The 14,513-nt window shown below is 44.0% G+C and overlaps 1 protein-coding gene across 6 annotated transcripts in view; it reads right to left on the bottom strand.

The window, feature by feature from the left end:
- Positions 1 to 11,433, bottom strand: part of capn5b (calpain 5b) — a 66,082-nt gene extending 54,649 nt beyond the window's left edge. For 5 of the 6 annotated variants that reach the window (XR_015131316.1, XR_015131317.1, XR_015131318.1 and 2 more), the window contains exons 1-3: positions 11,289 to 11,433; positions 11,049 to 11,111; positions 10,404 to 10,620 (exon numbers count right to left, since the gene is read on the bottom strand). The gene's annotated coding sequence lies outside the window, so the exon portion shown is untranslated. Of the gene's footprint in view, positions 1 to 10,403; positions 10,621 to 11,048; positions 11,145 to 11,288 lie in introns of those variants that run through there. The other variant, XM_086309460.1, reaches the window with a different exon arrangement.
- Positions 11,434 to 14,513: the final 3,080 nt, after the last annotated feature.

Genomic DNA, 14,513 nt, shown 5'->3' with positions numbered 1-14,513 from the left:
GACAGGGGGAATGAATGAGAGAAAGAGGGGGAGAGAAAGAAAGAAAACCAAAGGGGAGAAGAGACGGTGAGAAGGGGGGGGAAGAGAGAGAGAAAAAAAAAGAACTCCTGGGTCACCTGTATGGAGAAAAAAAACAAACAAACAAAAAAAACAAACAGAGGAGACAGCAAACAACAAAGAGCAACATAATAATAGAGAAAACAAAGCACCATCACAATAAACTAGCTAGTCATAGATATCAATATTTACTAAATAATAAACGATATTGTGCAGCACGCAAGATAGACAGCGCACAGTGTGCTTTGAGACAGCAGCCAAGAAAGCTTTAGTCCGCGTCTGTGAATACCCATGTGTGCATACCTGTGTGGATCAGCATGCTTGCATTCCAAAGGTTTCTCCATGTAATGATCTGCTAGGGAGTGTGGGGGGGCCACAGCCCCGTCCTCCAGGGTGTGAAGTGGGTATGGAGGAGATCAAAACTCCAGACATCCAGAGGCCCCCAGAACACAAGAGACCATGGAAGACCAACAGAGGGGCAGCCGCGCCACTGTTCCAGTAAGAGCTGAGGAGAGTCCCAGATGAGGGCTCGCCCAGCAGCCGCGGAGCAGAAGTCAGGGGGAGTTGCAGTGACGCGCCCGTGAGCTCCGCCGGCCCCCAGCTGCGCCTGAGTGACCGAGCCCCAGGCCGAGAGGCCGGGGGCACCCCACCTCCAAAGGGGCCCGAGCGAGCCCCAGGCCCCAGGCCCCGACAAGCGGCCGCCAAGGAGTGAGCCGGTGTGTACCTGGACGCCCACCCCCAGACACAAAGAACCACCAACACACCGACACCTGAGGGAGTCCGCCACCGGCAGGGGAAGTGGTGGTGGGTGGAGATAGGCCTCCAAACCTTGGAGGGCCTGAGGTGTCCCCAGAGAGGTGGCGTCTGATACCCAACCTGACATATAGACACAGACATACGGGCACACACAGGCTCAAACATCCATTCCCACCCTCATACTCTCATATGCACTCACTCCACACTCAACCAACGTGGAGACAGACATAAAGAGACGCTGTACACACAATCACACTCCCCAAGCGTACTCTACAAACCGGGTCTAGGTACCCTTGCCCCTGGAGGGGGGAATTGCACCCAGACCCAGGTGGTGTTACCCTTTTCCCTGCGGTGGGGAGAGGCAGACCACCCCGACTCCGCAGCAGCAGGGAGGCCCCACACCCCAGACCGCAGTCGGACGGCCAACTCCTCCTACTAGCCCTCCCGCTCCAGCAGGCCGCAGAGAATGGGGGTGAGAGAAGACTCCAAACCTCCCTCCACCCGCTCATTGTAGTGTTGATGCATATGTGTTCTAAGGTGCAATTAAAACCCAGGAGGGCATGGAGCTACCTGCCAAGGAGCAGCAGGTAAGCGCATAGTCCCTCCTGCTAGCCCTCAATGACTAAGTGTATTTAAAATTGAGAGGTGGGCAACGACGCCAGGGGTGAGGTATACACCCTGATGGTAATTTGGACTCCGTGATTGTGCCCACCCCCAAGATCCTATATGTATGTGTAATGAGAGTGTGAATAATGTGAATGTCTAAGTTGTGGGATAAAATTGAGGCAGAGGCAGCCAGAAGGGGACAGGGGGGGGGGGTAGCCTCCTCTGCACCCTGGTGACATACCCCCACTCCAAGGCCCTGCATGTGTGGGTGGTTGTGGAGGAGCGGGAAGAGGGAGGCAGCTGGAGATGGGGAGGGAAGGAAGGGAGGGGCAGGTAACCCCTCCCTGGGGCCAGCTCCCCCGCTGACCCCAGTAGGCACTCCCACCCTTCGCGACCCGCCAGGGAAGGGGGGCCCAGGCCCATCAGACCGGGGCCCAGTGCAGTAGCGCCCTCCGGCTCCACAGAGCCCTGGACAGTCCACCCAACCCCACCACAGAGAAAACTGCACCCACCCCACCATCCACACATCTTCCAGACTACATAAGACGGTAAACGCCCAGGCTGAGATCTTCCTCCACCTCTCCTGTATCTCCCCCTCCTGCAGAGAGTTCCTGAAGAGAAGAAAGCTCCTGCAAGATGTGACCATCCCCCCCACCAGTTGAAGAGCCCCCCAGGCGGCTCGACGCACCGGCGGCAACCTGCTCCAGGGCCGGGCCCCCATGCACCCACCCGCCCACAACCCCGGCAACACACCAACCAGGACCCAAGCCCCCGAGGCACCAGTGTATAATCCGGCTGCTTGAGGCACTCGAGTCTTTGTAGGGCTCAGCTTTTAAGTGACGCTGTGCTCCAACACAGAGTCAAGGGGGAGATGTTCAGATTAAGTGGGAGGGCTTATTCCGCTACAGCTTTTCAAATTCATCTTAAATCATCTTGAAACTCACAGATGAAATGCTCTTGTGATGTTGTTTGGATCATACTGCAAACTGAAGTGTGCGGAGAAAAACCTGCTCAGAGAAATGGAAATGTATCCCTGTTAAACTTGGTACTGAACCAATCTGCATCTGAACAAGGTCAACTCTGAAGCAGTAAATCAGCATTTTCTGCCGTAAAATTACCTAATACATTCAACAACAACTGAAGACTGGAGAACAAAACATGTGTGCATGTGCCGGTGGTATTAATGTATAATGTAAAATGTCTCAGTATTTCTCAGTATAGTATAGTAATAAAACCAAATCCTGCTTATGTCTCTTTATGCCAGATTACTACGCAGCACTGCTATTAACATAAAGTGTTTTTTAATTGGGCTGAGATGACCTGTTCACCTTCCAGCAGTGCTCAATGACATCTAATATCTTTGGGAAAATGAGGAGAACAGAAAATTGAAAGCAGCCCCACTGAAAGTACGTCAGCAGCTAAATGAAATCTAACCACAGTACCTTTCAAACATTATTAACCTGAAGGATTTAAGGACTAACTTTTTCTGACACTTTGAGAAATCTCATGCTTTCAGCAGACATTCATGTGTTCAAAGCAAACTTTAAACATCCTGCTGCAAGTGTGGTTTTCAGATATGTCACATTACCTACAGCCTGTATCTGATTAGTCTCTAACCTTAATTAAAGAAAATAGCCAGTAAGTTCACTTTACAGGAATTAACAAGCTATCTCACTCTTGAGTGAGTGATAAAGTAAATTCCTGGGGGAATGAGGAGGTCGCAGTTGGAAGCAAAGTCTGACAGATGGCCTGGTGACTTGGCTCGTGACTGCAATGGGGAAAACCATGCTGTCATCTGGCCTCTGTGGACTGCCAACAGGATCACCTGCAGAGAACGAATCCTGAGAAGCTGCTGGGCTGCATTTCTTCACTACTGTGGCAAGAACAGCAACAATCACTGCTGAAAATTAAAGCTGCAAGGTTTCTACTATGATTATCTGTCAGTATGTGGCACATTTAAATCTAATTTTCAAACAAATTCTCTGTTCCATGAAGCAGGATGATCCATAAACTTGATGCCTGCACTTCCCATACAGTCTCCTATGCTGGTACATTTGCTATTTTAGTACTTTTGCTTCTTTTTATTCATCTGAGAGAAAAACTACTGCTTTAATCCGCTACTGGATAATCCATCCATACATTTTCTGCCGCTTATCTGGGTTCGGGTCATTGGGGGACACCAAGACGTTCGCAAGCCAGCTCAGACATAATCTCTCCAGTGAGTCCTGGGTCTGACCCTTGGCCTCCTCCCAGTAGGACATGCCCAGAATACCTCACCCAGGAGGCTATCAGGTGGAATCCTAGTCAGATGCACGAACCACCTCAACTGACTCCTTTCGATGTGGAGGAGCAGCGGCTCTACTCCAAGTCCCTGTCGAATGACTGAGCTCAGCCACTTCTTCTCCTGGTAAGACGTGCCCAGAACACTAAGCCATCCTCGTCAGATGCCCAAACCACCTCAGCTACATTCAGCTCCCTCTTCACCATAATGGGCCGTATCTAATGCCCCTATCACAAAATCACTTTCCAATATAACTATATGCACATATACACTCACAAATACCCAACCCATTTGATAAATACACTCTAAAGCTGCAAAAATCTCCGTCCTGATGGCAGTACATCACCATCACTTAGGGTGGCTCACCCCCTTTCCCACCACTCTGGACTAACATAGTTGCATAGAGGGATCTCTGTGTTGTTGTCTTGCTGCTCCTCCACATCGAAAGGAGCCAGTTGAGGTGGTTTGGGCATCTGACAAGGATGCCTCCTGGGCGCCTCCTGGGTGAGGTTTTCCGGGCATGTCCCACCGGGAGGAGGCCCCGGGGCAGACCCAGGACCCGCTGGAGAAATTATATCTCTCGGCTGGCCAGGGAACGCCCTGGTGTTCCCCTGGATAAGCTGGAGGAGGTGGCTGGGGAGAGGGAGGTCTAGGCTTCTAACTGCTGTTTAACTGACACAGGTAGCAGGAACTGAAAGGTGAGGACTTAAGATTTATTTCAAAAGGATCACTCTGACTGGTTTATTGGAATCGCCTCTTTCTCTCTGATTGATAAATGATGAAGATCATCATTTATCAATGCAGGTCTGGTTCTTTTCAAGCTCCCACAGCTTTTACTTGAAGTATAAGCCTCGGGATCCTTTCTTGTAAATGACACTTGTGGTTTTCATCAATTGCTAAATATATATTTTAATTTACATCCTTGGAACAATCCTGTGTTGCTGTGTCTTCCTGATCAGTCTAAAATTAAAACTCATCTTCTTTGTTTGTTTTTTGGACTGTTACCTATACACACATCAATCTGACATGAAGCTGAACTGAGCTGAACTCCAGTTCTGGCACAGATAGAGGATGAGCTAATGGGCCACTGTAGCCCCACTGTAAAAGTAAATCAGGATTATTTAGTACTGTCAATCTTGCAGAGCTCTCTAGCAGAAGAATAACAATATGAACCTAAAAATGAGATTAATAGGCCTCTCTTTAACAGTGGTTCTGTTCCATTAAGTGTCCCCCTGAGCAATGACAGCGAATCAGTGTACACAATAGCAGGGCCCTCCCTAAGTGGAGCGCAACCACCATTAATGCACATGTGATTTTCCCGTAATGACATTTGAAAACGTCTGCTTTGAAAAAGGTCTACTGGTGGCCACAGGAGCTCTGATGTGGAAGAAATGCTGTTGGACTGCAGGCAGATGTTTGGGAAGACGTGCTTTATGATGATTTAAGACTTCAGCCCTCCTACGAGTGCGGAAAGAAAGCAGATGGGAGGTTTCTCCAATGGAAACTCAGTAAGAACTGCCTACGCTATGGGAACAAAGGGTGAAGCAAGCAAGTGGAGGCAGGGCAGACTCTGGTAGTCATCAAGAGGCTAAAAGCAGCCCATTTGGTTTCTCTGCCTCTTCAGAAATTACAAAGACAACACAACCAAGAAACTGTGAATATTAGGAAGATGGCATTTCCATCATTCAATAGAATTATCAAAATTTAACCATTAGAAGTGACCATGGCAGATTTTGTTTGGAAGTGAAAGCAGTCAGAATGAATAAATGAGGTAAATCCTGATGCAGCTGAGGAGGAGTGTGGAGGAGGAGGAAGACTTTTGAAAGGACAAAATGACAGTTAAAGAATTCCCAGCTGACACAAAGCACAAATCTCTCCCCCAAAACAATGGAGACATGATTAAGAAAACGACGGCTCATGCACTGGAGAGAGGTGAAACGCTGGAGGGAAAAGTCATCCAATCAGCGATCAATAAGAATGAGGAAACAAAGGGCCCTTTCTGACAAATGTGAGCAACGCTGATGTAATAACAACATGTTGTTTAATGCATTGCTTCCAGCAGCAAATATTAATCTTCAACTGCGCTCTAAACTGTTGATCTCGGAAAACAAATTATTCACAATGCTCGCTTTTTCCTCATTTCTGACACTGGGCTTGTTCCCCTGTTTGTTTACACAACAGTGTTAGAAGCCTGACATCTTGTGAGGTTACAGATTTTGGTGGAGAGGCCGCGGAAGTGATAATAAACTGATTGCAGTCCCAGAATGATCTATGATCTTCGCTGTGAGTGAACAACACACATGAGCAAATGGCTGAATTCGAGCAAAGGTGCAGACTGCCAGCTGCCCTTGCTTCATTGTGCTATGCCTGCATTACTGAGCAGGAAGAGCTGCTGGTCAGCAGATGTCAACATTGATGTCATTCGACTGGTGCTGCCCAGTGCAGGCTGAGGTATCGCAGAGTATCGATGATGGCAAAATGGCAAGATTTTGACATATGTGAATGCCAAACTAATTGAAAAAATAAATCTGCGGTTGGGTTATTATTGTAATCCACACTTATTGATTATTCATTAAGTTACCAACATCATGCAGATAACTGAATTCAACAACATGTTTTTTTTTTTGCAGTAATTTTCTTAAACTTCATTTATAAGAAACACTGTTAGGCTTCCCCCAGATTGATCTTACTGTAGGAATGCTCTCTTCTGCTTACATGAACCAAAACATTAAGCAAGTTTGAGCTTTAAGGAGGGGGTGAAAGAGCACCGCTGTTAAAGAAGCAGGGGCACTGGATTTATAATGAGAAAACACTGACAGCCCTCTAGTGAAAAATGAATGCAAAGAGTATCGCATTATTTTGTTTTCTGACTCGAGCCTCCTTCTGTCGAGCCTCTTCTGCAGCACCACGAAGAGTATTCGTCTAAGGACCACGGAGAGCTCCTGTTACACAGCACTGGGTGGGACCATTGCTGTGAATCAATCACAAAAGAGTCAATCTTTGTTCGCGTTCCTGGACACAAAATGTCACGTGTTTTTCTTGATAGTCAACAGGGATTTGTGGGTAATGTATTTTTAGCAAAAAGTCTGGCATATTTTCTTTCTGCAGCTTGTCCAGATAAATTCGGGGGCTGTGTCACCATGTCAACCAAGAAATCTGAGCTTTCAAATCATGACATTTCTAAACACTAACCCGTTAGTGTTTTAATCCATAAACCTAACCTAAATTTTTAATAATCACAGCAACCTATTTTAAGTTAATAACATATTAAAAATAATCAATGCAGACTCATATTTTTTAATTTACTAATTTCAGTTTTGTGGCAGATGCATTAAGCCAGACAGAAATATCCTTCACCAGAAGAATTTCAGGACTTCTGCTTAGGAAGAAAGTCAAAACTTCCAAAGATTTAAAACTAAGAGATATAAAACTCATTTGTGCCATCTGCTATAAGTAAATTCATTTCATTGGAATGAAATAAATTAACATTTTTGTGCATTGTTGGTTTTAATCACACAAGCTGCTGCGCAACAAGTTTCCCTACTTGGGAAAATAAAGTGAAGTCAAGTCAGGTTCTACATGATTTTTGAGTCCTTGAACACGTTTTCTTCAGCAGTACGCCCTCATATCTACAGAATGCACATTTTCCACTTGCATAGGAAAAAAAAAATCTGCATTTGGAGGTTTGGTGGGTTGGTGATGGAGTGAATCGCTTTGACGCTCATGCCAGAGACAAAAGTTTACTTTTTTGATAGCTTATTAATAAAAGGATTTCATTTGGTTTCAGGACATAAAACAAAGCTTTACAATGTACAAAAAGGACCACTTCAGATATTTTCAATTATAGAATAATATCTAAATTATACCAACAATGAGGAGAACAGGAACTACAGCACTATATGTTAAACAGAAATGGGAAAAGTAACGCGTGAGTATTTCTGAGGATGAACGGTTGCAAATACGGAGACACAACAATCCACTACATCATCACATACTTCAAGAGAACGCGGTTTTCGAGAATTCAGTACAATTTTTTGAAATTTTGGTGATTGCCAAATACTGGGCTTTCATATACCAAGGTACCATATTTAGGTAATATGGAAGGAAATATTGTGTCAGTAGAAGAGAAGACAGCTTTAAAATCTTGTTAGTAGTAGTAGCCTGTAAGAAAGCAATCACAAAGCGATGCCACAAGCCAGATCCACCAAGGCAAGATGAATGGCTGAAAACAGTGAGTGAAATATTTGTTTTGGAGCGACTGACTCTGATCAGTCTGATAAGACGGAGACTGAGAGAAATGGAAGAGCTGGACCAAATTCAAGTATCAGTGACACAGTGAGGGATGAAAAACTACACAGTCAGGTTTAGGAAAAGATAAAGGTTTGGCTTATAACACGGTTATAAAGTAGTTATCAGGTCTTATAAAGCAAAAAATACTTACACATTCATGCTAAATGATAAAAAAAATGTTTGTTTTTATCACCACTTCATGCTTTGCTACAAGTCTGTACTAAAACAATTCAAATGAAGTCATGTGTAGATCTCGAAATGCAGTCTTTGCACTCCTACAACTTCCAAATGAGAAGTTTTCCTGTGTGTCAGAGTAAATTCACAAACAATGACTCTACTGTACGTTTTGCTTAACCTTACCCACACTCAGGTTCTTCTTACTTTTAGGTAAGCTGTTAAGTCTGTAGGCATATTTCCATTTAATCTGTTAGCAAATTAGGAGCTTGGGGCACGCCTGCCTTCTTCTGTGGATTCTTGATAGAGGAACCAATGAAATTACCTCCATATTATACCAGCAAAGAGACAGAGAGTTCCTTTAAGAGCATTAATGGTTAATGTTAAATAGACTGGTTTTTATATAAAGCTTTTCTACTCTACTTAAACACTGAAAGCGCTTTCCGCAAAATGTCTCATTCCCCCATTCACACCCAAGTGCTAGCATTTACGCACAGCAATCTAAGGACCACGGACAGCTCCTGGGACACAGCACTGAATGGCAACGAGTCTTCTAAGCTAGTCAGAAAAACACGTATCTAATCAGATCTGGGGGGAGAAGGCATCACTGAATAATGATGTGCAAATGAGTCCACACACACCCAGGAATCACAGTAAGAGGCTGTTCTTCTGTTCTTTTAGCTGTTGCTCACGACGCATGCAGGAAATTCACACACTAGAGATGATAAGGGTGTATGTAGAGCAGAAATGCAGTGTAGGTGGGCTGTAGCGTAGTTAACTTAAAGAGTGATGTGAATATTGCACGTTTCCATCTGGTTTTGTATGGATAGACAACACTTTGAGTCACAAAAACAAAAACAACAACAACGGAAAATAAAGATTATTGAACCGATTTGAGCTTAAGGCCGAGGCACCCCACAGGAAGGATGTGGTGAATGTGTGGTCAGATATCAGAGTGTGTTCAGGTGGATCTGGATGTGGTGGTGGTGGTCAGGAAGTGACTGATTGAGTCTGCTTCTGCTGACAGACTGATTACGCTCTGAAGTGAACAGGGAGGAGTAATGCACCAGAGCACCACGGAAAGAGAGGGAGAGAGAGGAGAGGGAAGGGTGTGCCAGACCATCCTTCATCCACCGCCCCCACCTCTCTCCTGCATCACGGAGGAGGGCTATCCCAGCTTCCCCCATCCTCCCAGCATCGTGATCTCCCCTCTGCAGTATCTCCTTGTGCTTCTGTGGGCTTGGCCGTAACACACAACACTTATGCCCAAAGTCTACCCAGGCCAGACTGTTTCACTTTTAGCTACTCATATGACACTTATATGATGAGATAGATAAATGTTACATTATGTGGTTTTTAATTATTATAAGGTGTTAGTTAAACCCGACAAAAAGCTGACATTTTGACCATTATCTTCTCTTTAATGAACAATAATGGCACATATGAAGTAGCGATTATTGGGTTTACACAGTTTACCTGGCATGAATCGGATTAAGGGTGAATGCCAGTAAAAACATGCTGAGAGTGTCCACTTTTAGACCCTGAAAGCTGGCAAGTGGTCCAAACATAGACTATTAATGTGCATCCACTCCCCTCTGGGTTCTCTGCAGAACAATATAGTTGTGCAATTACTAATTTATTACTCCGAGTGGAGTGGGGGAGAAAAACAGGCAGCACAGAGTCACGCAGAAAGTCCCTGTTTGAGAGGTAAACTTACTGAGAAAGGCTTTAATTTTCCAGCAGGAGCCATTACTACTGATGTGAGTGATATTTGGTGAGGGTAACAGCAGCTCGCTCAGATATGGCTCCCACACAGATTTACTGCAACTGTGGCTGTGCATTGTAAATATGAAACGAGAAGGTAAAAGACTAAGCACCTTTGAAACAGTGGATATGCTGCAAGCCCTGAAATGCACAGGCAAGACCAGTAAAGCCTGGAAGAGCGGCTCTCCCGTCCAAGATGCACAGTATATAGCGCTCTTTTTGCGCAAAGTAAAAGCTGCTTTCACACCGGTGCAATACGAGTTCACTCCCACCCCCCATCCTTACCTCTTGTTATCGGCTCGGCAGCCCTGGACACAGAGGCCGTGTAAATCATACGACAAGTAAGTAACAGGATATCGAATCTACCGAGATTTAACTCGCTGATCGCCGACTCTCCATCTCCGGCAGCCCTTCACACAGCGCCTGCCTGCCAAGGGGGAGAGCAGCCTGAAGCGGCTTAAAACAGCACCCTCACCTGAACCGAGGCCTCTCCCGTGGCAACGTGGGTCTCTCTCGGGTCCTCCTCCGCAGGGGGGGAGCGGGCGAGGGAGGAGGGGGATCCAGCCGGTCCGGCTCTCGCTCTCCGGGGCTAGGGGGGGTGGGGGCTGCTGGGATTCCTCTCCACGCGCTCCCTGGTCCGCCGACGGAGCTCCTCTCTCCTCCTCTCCTCTCCTTACCCAAGCAGCGTCAAGCTGCGGATGGAAAACGAGAAGTTCCGCTCTCTTGATTTCAAAATAAAAATTTTTTTTTAAAAAATGTACACACATGACCTGTAATATAGCCAGCGAAACAGCAGGGGGCGCCATAAAACAACCCCCAGCCCCTAATTAAGATGACCAGGAGCTTAACGTTTACTTCTAAAAAATGAATTAATTACAAAATAAAAATATGTAATTTTTCGCACATTATATTGTGTATTATATTGTGTTTGATTTAAATAAAAGGACACTTAGTCTTTAGTTCCTTGTCCTTTAGTCTTTCTTTCACCAAAGCAAATTTTGCCCATAAGTCGCTAGCAAGTGCATGCTAATTGGTACATTGTGCCATTTCCAAGCCATAACTCGACTCAAAGAGCAGTTAAACCATAACATTAACTACTAACTGAGTAGAAGCTGATTACCGTGGTCGAAGGCGACTGTTATCAAGATGGTAAAAATATCCTGGACAGGTGCCAGCTTCATGCCTGAAATCAAAATGGCAGATACTGTGACGTCCATAGAGACAGGTATTTTTACTTCCCTATTCGTCGGCTTAGTTATTGATATTTTAACTTTGAATTATTGTCTGTATATATTGCGCTTTTGGGATCTTTTAAAGTGTTTATCTTGAACTGACAACTTTGGTTACACTCCGTACTCACTTCTGTAAAACACCAAATTTTTAGCTGAATTTCCTTTTCTACCTCATTTTCCACATTTAGCCGACTTTTTCTCGGGAAGAAATAGCACCTGATTTGTTAGTTCTACCAGAGGGTTTGTTAACACCGCGCTTCAGTGCGTTTTATTTTGAAGGTACAAATGGGAAATTGTGTATCTCCTTTGCTTCCTCGTAACGGGAATCCTCAATATTGGGCTGTACACAGTGCGCATGCGCTCAGTTAACGGGCCTGCTGTAATCCCCTTTGTCACAAATAACAAGAGGACGCAATCTGCTGTAATTAAGGAAACCTATCCGCCCAATTACAGGTTTCCACTTATGTAACAGTTAAGGTCATTAAAACAAAAATAAACACAGCTAGGTTTATTTGATATTTCTCTTTACAAATTAAAACACAAGATCTGTGCTTTGCAAAGTGCAATCGTTTCATCAAAAAAGCAACAAATTCACGCAGTAAGCCCTCAATTTCAAATGTAAAGCAAAAGTATTGGCGAGGAAACTTAATATAACAATTACCAAGTATTAAAAAGAAGATGATGATGAGATATTAATAGTCTTCACGAACTCTGCCATTGCTCATTTAATTTCCTAATTAACTGACTGATTTTTGAAAAACAGAAAAATAGTGATACGTGACCCAGAGTCAAAAGTGACATCATTGCGCATCATTTGTGTTTTAAAACCAAATCTTAAAAATTATAAGTAATAACTATTTAAAAATAAAACGGAACCGCCTCACGTTTCAGGAGTTTTGGAGCTTTTTGCGTGACAAAAGCATCACTGGATTTCAAAAAACAAACAAACAAACAAAAATTAAAATATTTCGCTCTTGATGAATTAACATATGAGCAAAAACGTTGGAGCTTAATAGTTGTTTTATTTTTCCTTAAGTTTTCCTGAGAGTACAGTACTTAGTTACATCAAGCCCGTGCAAGCTTACCTTACCAGTGAGAAACTGAGGTGAATTATACCTCCACAAGTGCGTGTAAAGGAGGGTTTTTTTTTTAAAGTGATGGATTTTCATATGCACACTCACTGCTGTGTAGATTCCAGATTTTTTTGCTGAGGCTCTGGCACCATCTGCTGTTCAGTGACCACCTTTATAATGCTGCTGGGAATATCATTTATCTACAGGTGAACAAGCTGCCTTTAACGTGAGCCTCAGATTTAATGATGGGAAGAAAAAAAACAACACAATTTTGTTAAACAAAATCTAATTCTAAGTGCTCAAAATATCTCCATGTTTAATGAAAAGAAAATTTCATGGTCCCCAGAGGATGAGTGCCACTTATTTTAAGAGAACCAAGTGGCCTTTCCTCCAGCATCACTAGTTGGTCAAAGTTTTCACTGATCCAGTGAAGTACACTATATGGACAAAAGCACCGGGCCACCCACATAGGAGCTTCTTGGCCATAGAAACACATACCATGAAGCTCCCATTGCACCGTTTTTCTGCCGATGTTAATGATAGGAGGGAGTCTGGAGCTCTGCAGACACATTGGCGACTGTTAGGCACTATGCACCTTAGCACTGGTGACTCTGCTCTCCAACTACGTGGCTGGAGACTAGTTGCTGTTGCTTCCACTTTGCAATAAGTCTACTTAAATACTGTAATATCTCAGAGGGAGGACTTGTTGCAATGATTGCATCCTATTACAGCACCACACTCGAATTCTATGAGCTCTTTGGAACAACCTGTTCATTCACAAATGTTTGTAAAGGGAGACTGCATGGCAAGGTGCACCTGCAGCAATTCAAAGAGATAAATACTTTTGTCTAAATAGTGTATGTTAAAATCAGCGTGATGTATAGGCACAAAAACCTGGGACAGCTGTTGTCCCAAGAGAATCTATGCCAGAATTATTGGTGACCTCTGATTGGCCCTGGACTACAAGAGGGTACTTTTACAACACAACTGATATAATTATTACTAAAGTTCATAAAGATGATGTATTTTGGTCGCTTAATAACTTTTCACCTTGCATCAGTATTTATTGTTGGTTTTGGACCACGATCCTGCAAATTAATAATAATAATAATAATAAAAAAAAGAACATTTTAGATGAGCTCGAAGTTGTACTCATTATAGCAGCACTTAGCTGTAACATGTTAGATTTACTCACTATTAAATTAACTACCATACCAGAGTGTTATCCGATAGGCGAACCTTGCGTGTTTATTAACACAAGAAACTGCAACAGCCCTCCTGGCCTATAAATGGAGGCTGAAGGAAGCCTTTCATGATTAATGGTTCAAAATAAGTTTTACTTGGTTCATGCTTGATCCATCCATCAGTTCCACTCTGTCTGACACAGGGGGTAGGTGGGGTTTTTGTGCTCACATCCAGAGCCGTATACCTGAGATGATCATACCATGGGTGTTTCAAGGAGTCTGAATCTTGAGCTTTCAGCTCACAGGGATTACTTGTACATGGCTAAAATTCGAAAAGGAGTACATGTATGACTGAAAACCGGTGGTGACGAGTGAGGAGAGAATCTGACGGAGAAACCGAGGAGCACGGCACGGCGACTGGCTCATCGTCCTTCTTTGTGATGCTTCCAATGAGCACATTTTTAAACAGTGGGCTTCTTGTTTTATTCCAAACTAGCAACTGATCCCAGGAAAGTCTGGGTACCTCTGGGCTAAAGTAAACTTGCTGTAGTGCCAAATTATAAGAGACACTTTGTGTGAAAACAAAACAACTGGCAGTCTATTATAAACCTACACTGCATTCTCCACAGTCTCTTCCTGCTTGGTTACAAGGTGTAGCTTTGGGAAAAATGATTCATTGATAGCCTCTTGACACAGAATGGAGGTTTCTAGCATAACTTCACCTACTTCCTAGGTTCGTTTAGAAGAACCAAGGGTCTGAAGAGGTCGAGGCTCTAGCAACACTTGCAGTATAAACAGCAGCTTTATTACTTGACTAACGCGTTTTGGCTTGTGGTGCTGATCAAGTAATAAAGCTGTTTTTTTTTATCCTAGTTTAGAGTTGCTGGAGCTTCAACCTCTTTAAAGCTTCTATGAACAAAATATTTGAGTGAAGGAAGCGTACGCTGCTCTTAGCTCTGCCTGGAAACAGGCTTGTAAATGACTCCAAATATACCTCAATTGAGGGCAATTAAGAGGATTGTTAGGGCTTCCTTTTAAAAAAAAGAAATCACCTAAACTGTTCATGTGATGAAAGACAAGCCTACATGTTGTTTTA

This window comes from Aulonocara sp. 'chitande type north' Nkhata Bay, linkage group LG10, assembly GCF_057382095.1.
Source record: "Aulonocara sp. 'chitande type north' Nkhata Bay isolate Kocher_YH1m ecotype deep benthic linkage group LG10, A_spYH_male_GT1.1, whole genome shotgun sequence".
Lineage (NCBI taxonomy): Eukaryota > Metazoa > Chordata > Actinopteri > Cichliformes > Cichlidae > Aulonocara > Aulonocara sp. 'chitande type north' Nkhata Bay.
The sequence above is the reverse complement of the archived record's forward strand: the minus strand, read 5'-3'. Positions and strand labels throughout refer to the sequence as shown.